The 11,123-nt window shown below is 36.2% G+C and overlaps 1 pseudogene; it reads left to right on the top strand.

Annotated features, from left to right (window-relative positions):
• The first annotated feature begins 1,536 nt into the window (after positions 1–1,536).
• Positions 1,537–2,060, top strand: LOC136322391 (tetratricopeptide repeat protein 9C pseudogene; annotated as a pseudogene).
• Positions 2,061–11,123: the final 9,063 nt, after the last annotated feature.

The following is an 11,123-nucleotide window of genomic DNA, read 5'->3' as shown; positions in this document are numbered from 1 at the left end:
ATGTCTTGTATACCTCAGTCATCCTTTGTATCTCTGAAACTTGTGTATATGTGGAGTTTCTGACTGTCTCATCTCTTCGGGTCTCATGTATGTGTACGTGTTAAATGTAGTTATTTTCTTCAAATAATCTGTCTCATGTGTATTTGATTTTTTGACCAGCCAGAAGAACCTTGAGGATAAAGAAAAGTGTTTCTCCCCCCACAGAAATATGTTATTTCTGGGTAATGGGAATTAAAAACCAGTATTATGCTTCCTTCATTTTTGCCTTTCCTTGTTCTAAGAGACTCATGTTTGCAGATGGAATACCTCCAAAATGAGTTACTAAAAATAAAAAAGGAAAGAAAAAGAAAACAAAAAATAAAAGCTGCTTGACTTGTACTGGACTTTCAATGAGCAAGAAACCATTAATGTGTTAAAGCCATTGAGATTCCAGTTTTTATTTGTCATGAGAACATAACCTAGCTTATTCTGACCAGTACAAAATTTTACTTAATATGATTATAAATCATAATGGCATAAAGACCTGACGAAACATTGAGCTTATGAAAATGCCAATACTGTGTTCTTAAATCAAGGCTAAAAATATATTTTTTCACCCAAAATTCATATATAACAGCCTTTTCATAGCCTTTGGTCTCAACTGTGAGACCAAAGTTGGTGTGTGATTATGTGTGTGTGTAAATGTGAGTGTGTATATGGAAACCACACAATAGATTGGTTTTAACCAAGGGCAAAAAGTCCAATGTCTCATTATCTTCCTCAGCCTAAGTGTGAAAGAACATGTACTTGCCATTCAGTAGCAGCATACTTTGTCTGAAACTATTGCTGGCTAGCAGCTGTGAATATGATGGTTCTGACCTGGTTTCATAGAATGTACAAAATACATCTTTCCACTGCTTCTAAATTTATATGGTGAGTACATCCGTGCAGACTACTTTGAAAATATCAAGAGAAGTATGGGGGTTCAGACGATTTACTTCAAGATGTGCCTCTGTAGTATACAGATTGTATTTAGCTAAAGGCAACTTTAGCTATGGGCTCAAGAGAAACCTCTGCCTTTCTAAAAAATTTTGAATTAAGAGCCTTGCCCATAATAAGAGATTATCAGAGGCTGATCAGGTGGTAGTACGGTGAACAGAGAGTTGACCTGAGATGCTAAGGACCCAGGTTAGAAACCTCAAAGTCACCAGCTTAAGTGCGGCCTCCCCAGCTTGAGCATGGGGTCACCGGCCTGAGAATGGGGTCATAGATATGATCCCATAATTGGTGGCTTGAAATTCAAGGTTACTGGCTTGAGTCCAAGGTCATTGTTTTAAGCAAGGGGTTATGGCTAGGCAGGAACTCCCTAATCAAGGCACATACAAGAAGCAATCAATGAACAACTGAAGTGATGCAACTATGAGTTGATGTTTATCTCTCTCTCTTCTTCTCTGTCTTTGTCTTTCCAAAAGAAATGAGTAAGAGATTATCAGAGATAGTATCTTATAACATATATCAATATATGTGTATGTGTGTATATATATACAAATATATATTATGGAGAAGTGCCTGCAAGAAACTCAGTTTTCCAAGGAGAAAGAGAACCAGCATTACCGGGATGCTGTGAGTAGGTGCCATCAAGCTCTGCTTCAACTGCAGGGTCTGGACTCAGGTCAGTCCTCCCTGATACCTAATGTAAGACTTCAGGGCCCAGCTTTCACACTTGACCAAAAAACCTACTGCACACCACCCAGACAGACTGCTACAACAGTCTAGCTGACTGTCTTCTTCAGCTGGAGCCAGTAAACTAGAAACTATGAACAAGTGTTCATATGTAAACTGGAGTGACAGCCTAATAATGCCAAGACCTTGTATCAGGCTGGAGTGGCCTTTTCTACCCAAGGGACTATAACCAAGCTTGACACTACCTCCTGGCTGTTGTCAATAGGCAGTCAAAAGATGCCAATGGGTGTCGGTACCTCCAGCTAACAGAGTCACAATTCAGTAGCTACCGTTGGAAAGAGAAGCAGCTCTACTTGGGTATGTTTGGTAATAAAGAAGAATTAAGCTTTTCCACTTGAACTTAGATGAACCATTAAAGACCCATCAACTAAACCCTGAGCCTCACAAGAGAAATTAACCCCAAACCTCTGACTCAGGTGAATTTCTGTCTTGTTTCTAGTTCTGCACAGTCTTAAGTACTTACATGGTCTACTGCTTTTTTTTTTTTTTGTCCATTTATATATCTGTATAGCTTTTAATATATGGTATTCTTGGAGAAAAAAATATATGGTAGACAAACTTCTATTTACTAAAAATTTATTCTTTTTGTCATCTTGCAATAATGCTTTGAAGCATCTTACCTTGATCAAGGCATCTTACCTTATCCCTAACTCAAGATATGTTATATATGCATGTCCCTTTTTTTTTTTTTGGTCTCTAAACCTCTCATGCTCATGAGGTCTCTCTTTCATATGTGTGAAATTTTCATACATATGTATGTATTAAATTTTGTTATTCTGTTGCTCATCCGTCTTATGTCCATTTGATGATTAGATCAGCTGGAAAAACCTTGAAAGTAAATGAAAGTTTGTTCCTTCCCCATAGTTGCTGCTGTAAGCAGGGTATCTCACTGGCTGGAATCCCACACTTACTCACAAGGTTATTCCAGATGAGGAGCTCCTGCAGCATCTAACACAGGCCAGCAGAATGTAAGGATTCTTACCATGTCAGCATACACCTAGATCTTTGTTTGCAGGCTCTGGTGGAAGCCGGAATCTTTTCTTCTCTTCTAAATTTAGCTTACTAGTATGTGATTTCCTGTGTTTTTAAAACAGCTGTTTAAAGTATGGGCAACCAAAGGGGTGCTGTAATAAGTCACAAATTCCTAATTGGGCAGGTTATGGTGAGTCATGATGCCCCAGGCCTGTAATTCTTTACTGAAAGGTTTTTAAACCAGCTCTGCCCATCATTTTTGTGCACCTAGGATAACACACCTTTGAAATTTCAGAAGTAATACTCCTTATAGGTGTGACCACCTTAAGGAGAGCACAAAATATTCTGTAATCTCATCCCTGCCTTGTTTTCTCACACACTTGTATAATCTTTCTTAATTTTCTCTTTAATTTCAAATGCATAAAAGCAACTGCAAAGCTGTTAATCTCCTGAGAATTTGAGATCTTGCCCCCGGCATATATCTTCAGTTCTGACTCAAATAACTATAAGATTCTCTACAGGTTTGGAAATTTAACATCCACAAAAGATCGGCCCCCCCCATCTTCCTTAGAATGACCCTGGAAGCAAATCTTGTGAGGATTGCATCTTTTTGTACTTTTTAGGAGGATGTCTTCTTGCATCCATAGTATTGGTTTGGGTTGTTATTAAGATCCTACACATCAAGGCCAGATGATAGATGCTTTTAATTGGAAAAACTTTTATATTGAAAAGAAAGAAAAAATTTTTGGTAAAGAGCTCTAATATTGTTATAATAGCTAGTCATTAACATTCCTTTTTTAAAATGAAAAGATAGCAATTAGAACAGAAGTCAAAATGTATTCAGATTCCTTCTTAGTTGCCTTCAGATATTGTAAAAATTAGGATATTAGATATGAAACAGATTAGCAACGGAAAATAACTAAATTTAATACCTACATATATATGGGAACTCAACTTACATGATAGAATCAAGGATCCCATATGCACAAGAGGTTCAGAGACAGGATTGAGGTATGTAAGATATTTGAGTTAGAAATGAAGTAATGCACCTTGAAGGCTTCAAGGGGATATTACAGGATGATAAGATAAGCAGATGTTTAGTGAATAAAAGTTTCTCCTGCTCTGTATATAGATAAAAACAGGTTTTCTCTGACAATCTCTTATGAGCAAGACCCTTATTCAAGTCTTCTAAGTAGTTAATGGAGAAGCAAACTTTCTTAAGCCCATAACTAAAGTTCTCTTTAGCTCAAAACAACCTGCATGTTACAAAGGTACATCTTGGAATGATTAGGTCTGAACACTACAACCAACATAATCTCCTCTTTCTCTACCAGCATTAAAGTGCCTCAAATAAATATGCTTTATTTATCCCAGAATGGAGAAATTTAAGAGGCATGAATACAGAGATTACAATAAAAAAAACCAATCAGAAATCATTTGGGGCAGCAGTCAGGCTGGTTAAATCAAGTGAAAGATTTCTAGTAGAGCCAGAGTCTATTGGCTTGACCTCTCACTAGGTAACCAGATATCGTTTATACAAAATTCTGTAAATTTGCCTGACCAGGCAGTGGCACAGTGGATGGAGAGTCGAACTGGGATGCGGAGGACCCAGGTTCGAAACCCCAAGGTACTGACTGGAGTGCAAGCTATCTGGTTTGAGCAAGGCTCACCAGCTTGAGCCCAAGTTCGCTGGTTTGAGCAAGGAGTCACTTGTTCTGTTGTGGCCCCACAGTCAAGGCACATATGATAAATCAATCAATGAACAACTAAGGTGCCTCAACAAAAAATTGATGCTTCTCATCTCTCTCCCTTTCTGTCTGTCTGTCCCTCTCTCTGTTTCTCTCTGTCTCTGTCACACACACACACACAAAAAAAATCTCTAAATTTGTCAGGAGATAGGAAAGAGAAATGTCTAGAATGACTTGATATGGAAATTCATGAACTGTGGAACCAAAATCCATCTTTGAAGCCTTAACTCAGGTTACAATTAGATTAAAAGAACATAAAAACATAAGGATTGATAAGATTATAATACTTGGAGTGTTTGCATCAATTTTAATTGATGGCATCTTTTTTACTTGTTTAAGCATGGTTTTTTGTTTGTTTTAAATTTTTTATTTATTCATTTTAGAGAGGGGAAGAGAGAGAGAATGTGGGGGGAGGAGCAGGAAGCATCAACTCCCATATGTGCCTTGACCAGGCAAGCCCAGGGATTTGAACTGGCAACCTCAGCATTCCAGGTCAATGCTTTATCCACTGCGCCACCACAGGTCAGGCTCTTTTATCTGTTTCAATTGTGGAAATAGATATTGTAAAGCCTGTAGCTACGGCGACCATCATAGTCACCTGGCCTGTGCAGGTTCACATTAGATTCAGACAGACAGTAATGAAACAATGGAGCCAAGAACTGGTGGGCCATTAGCTATAATCCTAGCTTGCACCCAGCGAGCATGTAGAAACACACACTGGGCTCCAAAACCCACTCATTCAAGTGCTCACAAAGCTACTGACTTATCTGAGTTTTCTAGAATCAAAGATTTCTAACCTCACCAGCCTTATTCACCTCTGTTTCCCATCTCCTTCTCTCCTTCACATGGCCTTGTTCTAGTCTTCCTGCTCTCTGCTCTCCAATCTAATGCTAATCTCGGGAACTGAGAAAGAGCAAGCGCCCAGTCTGTCCCATTTTATAGTGTAGAAATCAAAACCTTTAATCCAATATACAAACAAGGATGTCTCTGATACAAAGTCACTTATATGAGGCATAATGGGATTCCTCATAAGAGTGCACCACCCACATCATGCAATCAGTCAAGGGTGTGGGGAAAAGCTTAGTCTTAAAACTAAGCCTTAGGCTATAAGGACCCTGCCTTAGTTTACAGCCTGTTCCCCATACCCGATACAAACTATAAGCAAGCAAACATATACATCATATTTACAAACTTATTTGACCAACAGATATTGTGTCTCATCAGGAAACCAGGGCTTAAAAACTGTCAGTTGTTTTTTTTCTTGCAAGAGAGAGAGAGAGAAAGAGAGAGGGAGGACCGTAGAGACGAGAAGCATCAACTCAGAATAGCATCACGTTAGGTGTTCATTGTTTCTCGTATGTGACTTGACTGGTGGGGAGGGTGCTCAACCTGAACCAGTGACCCCTTGCTCAAGCCAGCGACCATGGGCATTGAGCCAGTGATCATAGGCATCAAGTCAGTGCTCTTTAAGCTCCAGCCAGTGACCTCAAGATCATGTCAATGACCTGGTGCTCAAGCTGGTAAACGTGTTAAAGCCAGATGAGCACACCTCAAGCCAGCGACCTTGACATTTTGAACCTGGGTCCTCAGCTTCCCAGGTTGACGCTCTATATACACTGTGCCATCACTACTCTTTCTTTTGACTATCAGAGGAAAAGAGTCTAGAAGTTGGTAGCTTCTGTATCCTCTGGGGTCCACAGAATTGTTTAATTATTCTAAAAATATTGACTATTCCAGCTGAAACCTGAGAAGATATTTGAAAAGATTAATAACCTGAGATCAGAAGTTTGGCCAAATTAGAAACCCATGTCAGAGCCTGATAAATAATTATATTTAATTTTGAGTCCCCTCCATAAGCTAATAAAATAAAATTATATATCCAGAGGAAAAGAAGTAAATTAGAGATTGTATAGTTAGACAATTAAGTTAACCTATGATGTCACTTAAGTTTCAACACAAATTTTGAGAACAGTTGTTCATATCTTACAAATCCTTATAAAACCAGAAATGCAGCTCTAGAAGTAGTTCCAGTGCACGTGTTTTTATCATTCCCAATCCCTAACACTAAAGAAAAAAGGTAGAAGACCAGGGTGCTTTTGAAAGCACAAACTGCTTTAATGGCCCCAAGGGAAGAACAAATAAAAATCTTAAGTGTTTTCTCCACAAATATTAGTAAGAAAAAGCTTTAGCCTTTTACAAAGGCAATTGTTTATTTGTTTGTTTTGTTTTTTATAGTTCACATATAAGTAAAATTGTACAGCATTTGTCTTTTTCTGACTAGCTTATTTTACTTAGCATAGTACTTTCCAGGTCCATCTATGCTGAAACAAAAGGTAAAACTTCCTTTTTTTTTTTTTAATGTTTATTGTATTGATTTTAGAGAGAGAGGGAGAGAGAGAGAGAGATAGGAACATTAGTTTGTTCCTGTATGTACCCTGACCAGGGATGAAACCGGCAATCTCTGTTCTATAGGGTAATACTCAAACCAACTGAGCTATCTGGCCAGGGCAAGATTGTCATTTTTTTCTTTTCTTTCTTTCTTTTTTTTTTTTTACAGGCAAGCAGTAATCTATCGTGTAAACATACCACAGCTTTTCTTAATTTATTTATCTACTGATGGCCACTCAGGCTACTTCAAAAACTTCACTATTTCAGATAATGCTCCAATAAACATAAAGATGTTTATATTCTTTTGATTTTGTGTTTCAGTGTTATTCAGATATATTCCCAGAAGTTAAATTGCTAAGTCATAAGGCAATTTCACTTTTAATTTTTGAGGTAAATCCATCTTGCTTTCCACAGTGTTGGCACCAATCCTTCAGTGTTGCATGAGGGTTCCTTTTTCTCCCATCTTCATCAACAATTGTTTAATTTATTGATGGTAGCCATTCTGACAGATGTGAAGGGACATTTCATTATAATTTTAATTTGTATTCTCCTGATTAGTGACATTGAGCATTTTTCATATGTCCATTGGCCATCTGTATGTCCTTTTAAGAGAAGTCTCTATTTATGTCCGCTGCCCATTTTTAATTAAATTCTTTAATTTGTTTTGATGTGGAGTTGTGTAAGTTTTTTATAAATTTTGGATATTAACATTTTATCAAATAGATGTATCATTGATGAATATGATCTTCCATTCAGTGCATTCTTTTCATTTTGATAATGGTTTCCTTTGCTACACAAAAGCCTTTTAGTTTGATGTAGTCTCATTTGTTTATTCTTTCTTCTGTATCCTTGCTCAAGGAAGTATATCAGGAAAAAAAATGGCTATAAGAAATGTCCAAGACTTTACTGCCTATGTTTTCTAAAATTGTTATGATTTTAAGTCTTACATTTAGGTCTTTAATCCATTTTGAGTTTATATTTATGTATAGTGTAAGACGGTGGTCTAGTTGCATTTTTTGCATGTTATCTGTCCAATTTTCCCAATACCATTTATTGAATAGACTGTCCTTACTTCATTGTATGGTATTTCCTTTTCTGTCATATATTAATCAATAATAAAGTTGTGGGTTTATTTCTGGGTTCTCTGTTTTGTCCATTGATCTATCTATATGTCTGTTTTTATGTCAGTGCCATGCTGTCTTAATTTCTATGACCTTATAATATAGTTTTGTCATGGTCCCGCCATGGCGAGTCTATTACAGGGTCTTTGAACAGTAAAAGGTACGGAATTGAAATAAATGATAGACAGGGACTTAAAGATATATATATGGGTTAAGGAGGATGCCACGGCAAATAGTCTCTACTATTCCTTAGCCATAACTTTTGCGCTCCCAGAAACACATCCACTTTTATTCATAGAAAAAATGTGTTCCATCAGCAATTCAATTAAGTTTCCAAGGCAACTCAAAGACAACCCCCACCATACCATCCAAATCTACTTTACACTAAAGAAACTAGCTTTCAGCCTCCTCCAGAGAACATGGGTGAGACAAATGAGAATCAGGTGTAGCTTTTTATTAACTAGGCAAAGGAGGTGGGGTTTGGGCCCAGAACCTCTGTCCAGATTGCAAAAAATACCCTGTTTATTTATTCAGTCCCCAACAAGTTTTCTATCAGGTAGTGTGATTACTCCAACTTTGTTCTTTTTTTCTCAAAATAGCTGTTGTTGTTCAGGGTCTTTTGTAGTTTTATATATATTTTTGGAATATTTATTCTATTTTTGTGAAATATATAATTTAAATATTTTGATACGAATTGCATTGAATCTATAGATTATTTTGACTAATATGGACATTTTGATTATGTTAATTCTTTCTATTCATGAACATGGTATATGCCTTCACTTATTTGTATCTTTTAAAATTTCTTTCTTTAGTGTCTTATCATTTTCTGAGTACAAGTTTTTTACAACCTTAATAAAATTTATTCCTAGGTATTTTTGATGCAATTGTAAATGGGATTGTTAAGACTATACTTTCAGGGATCATTTCTATAGTTTGTAAATGGGATTGTTTTCTTAGTTTCCTCTTCTGTTAGTTCATTATTGATGTATAAAAATGTACATGATTTCTGAGTATTTCTTTTATTTCCTGTTACTTTACTAAATTCATTTATCAGTTCTAGTACTCCTTCAGTGAAATCTTTAGGGTTCTCTATATTCAATATTATGTCTTCTGCAAATAATGACAGCTTTACTTCTATCAAATTTGAATACCTTTTATTTCGTCTTCTTGTCTGATCACTGTGTCTAAAACTACTAGTACTATGTTGAATAAGTGTGGTGATAGCAGACATCCCTGTCTTGTTCCTAATCTTTAAAAAAAATGCTTTCAGTTTTTTATCTTTGAGTATAATTTTGACTATAAGATGGTCATATGAGGAATCTATTATGTTGAGGTATTTTTTCTCTAGTCCCACTACATTGAAAGTTTTTATCATAAATGGGTGCTAGATTTTATCAATGCTTTTTCTGCATTCATTGATATGATTATGTAATTTTTATTCTTCATTTGCTTATGTGGTGTATCACATTTAGTGATTTAAGGACATTATACCAACCTTGCATGTATCTTAATTGATTCTTCCAGAAACACAGTTTGGATTCAACTGTTTCTGTACATTATTTTATGCATACTATAACAGTAATTTAAATATAAATGCTAGGAGATATTAATTTGTGTCTGTACATGTTCATGTGTAGTATGTGGTATGTTCTACCTCTAAATGACAGTGTAAATTTATAAAAAAGAACTCAATTTAATTGGTTTACACAAACAAGTGCCTATATCAGAATACTAAAAAAGATAACAGAAATTAAGCCAAATACTTTTTGGAATCATGAAATCTGGAAAGATATTTGATAATAAAGCTGGTTGGAGTTTGATTTGCTTAAATAGGCCTATCTTTAGAATAATTAACATTACATCATACTTTCATTTTGCCTGGGTTTATTAGTTAAATTATTTTATGTAATCTCTGCTGCAAAAGTTGTCAGCAGCAAAAACAACTCAGTATAATAAAATTTTTGTAAGTAATCTGTACTTAATTGTTAGGAGCAATTAAATTAAAAGAATGTAAGTAAGATAAATGTTTCTTTTTATGTAAACTCTTTAGTAATAATCATATTATTAAAAGTAATTTCCTAAATCTCTTTAGCAACTTGAAACTTTAGAGTTGCTAGATAAATTAAATGGTGGATATTCATTGACTGTCTAGACCATTTCTTTCTTTTCAAGTCAAGTCCATTCTTTGACAATAGCTTTATTATACATAAACACTATAGGTATGTGAATACATAGACCATTTTAATATATAATAGCAAAACATCAATTACTGAACATGTCTATCTACTTTTCACTTATTATTCAAAATCTAAAGAAATTTGTGTTTATTAGTAAGAATCTTGTGTCACATTAAAAAATTTGTACTATGAGAAAATAGATATATTTCTATGGGTTTATAAATATATCAGTCTAAAGAATACTGGTGCAACAGACAACTTACAATTGTTTACTTCTTGTTTTCCACTGAAAAAAGGTTTTAAGGCTTAAGAATTCTAATAAATGTAATTAAACTATAAAAATTTATTATAATAAATAAAGAACTGTATATACAAGAAAAGTAGGATATGTTTTGGCTTAAAAACAGGTGAGATATAAAAATGTATTTTTTAAAATGTATTAATTTGAGAGAGAGTGAGAGAAACATCAGTGTGTTGTTCTATTTATTTATGCATTTATTGGTTAAATCTTGTATGTGCTTTGACTGGGGATCAAACTTGTAACCTTAAGTGTAGAAAAAATGCTCTAAAATACCTAGAGAAAAAAGAAATTAAGGTTTTTGTTTTTCTTAAATTGAAGTTGGTGGTTTCAGAATTTAAAAAATAAAGAGAAAGGCCCTGGCCGGTTGGCTCAGTGGTAGAGCATCGGCCTGGCGTGCAGAGGTCCCAGGTTCGATTCCCGGCCAGGGCACACAGGAGAAGCACCCATCTGCTTCTCCGCCCCTCCCCCTCTCCTTCCTCCCGGTCTCTCTCTTCCCCACCCGCAGCCGAGGCTCCATTGGGGCAAAGATGGCCCGGGCACTGGGGATGGCTCCTTGGCCTCTGCCCCAGGCGCTAGAGTGGCTCTGGTCGCGAAAGAGCGACGCCTCAGAGGGGCAGAGCATCGCCCCCTGGTGGGCGTGCCAGGTGGATCCCGGTCGGGCGCATGCGGGAGTCTGTCTGACAGTCTCTCC

This window comes from Saccopteryx bilineata, chromosome 2 (assembly GCF_036850765.1).
Source record: "Saccopteryx bilineata isolate mSacBil1 chromosome 2, mSacBil1_pri_phased_curated, whole genome shotgun sequence".
NCBI lineage: Eukaryota > Metazoa > Chordata > Mammalia > Chiroptera > Emballonuridae > Saccopteryx > Saccopteryx bilineata.
This window is presented reverse-complemented; position numbering and strand designations above follow the sequence as displayed.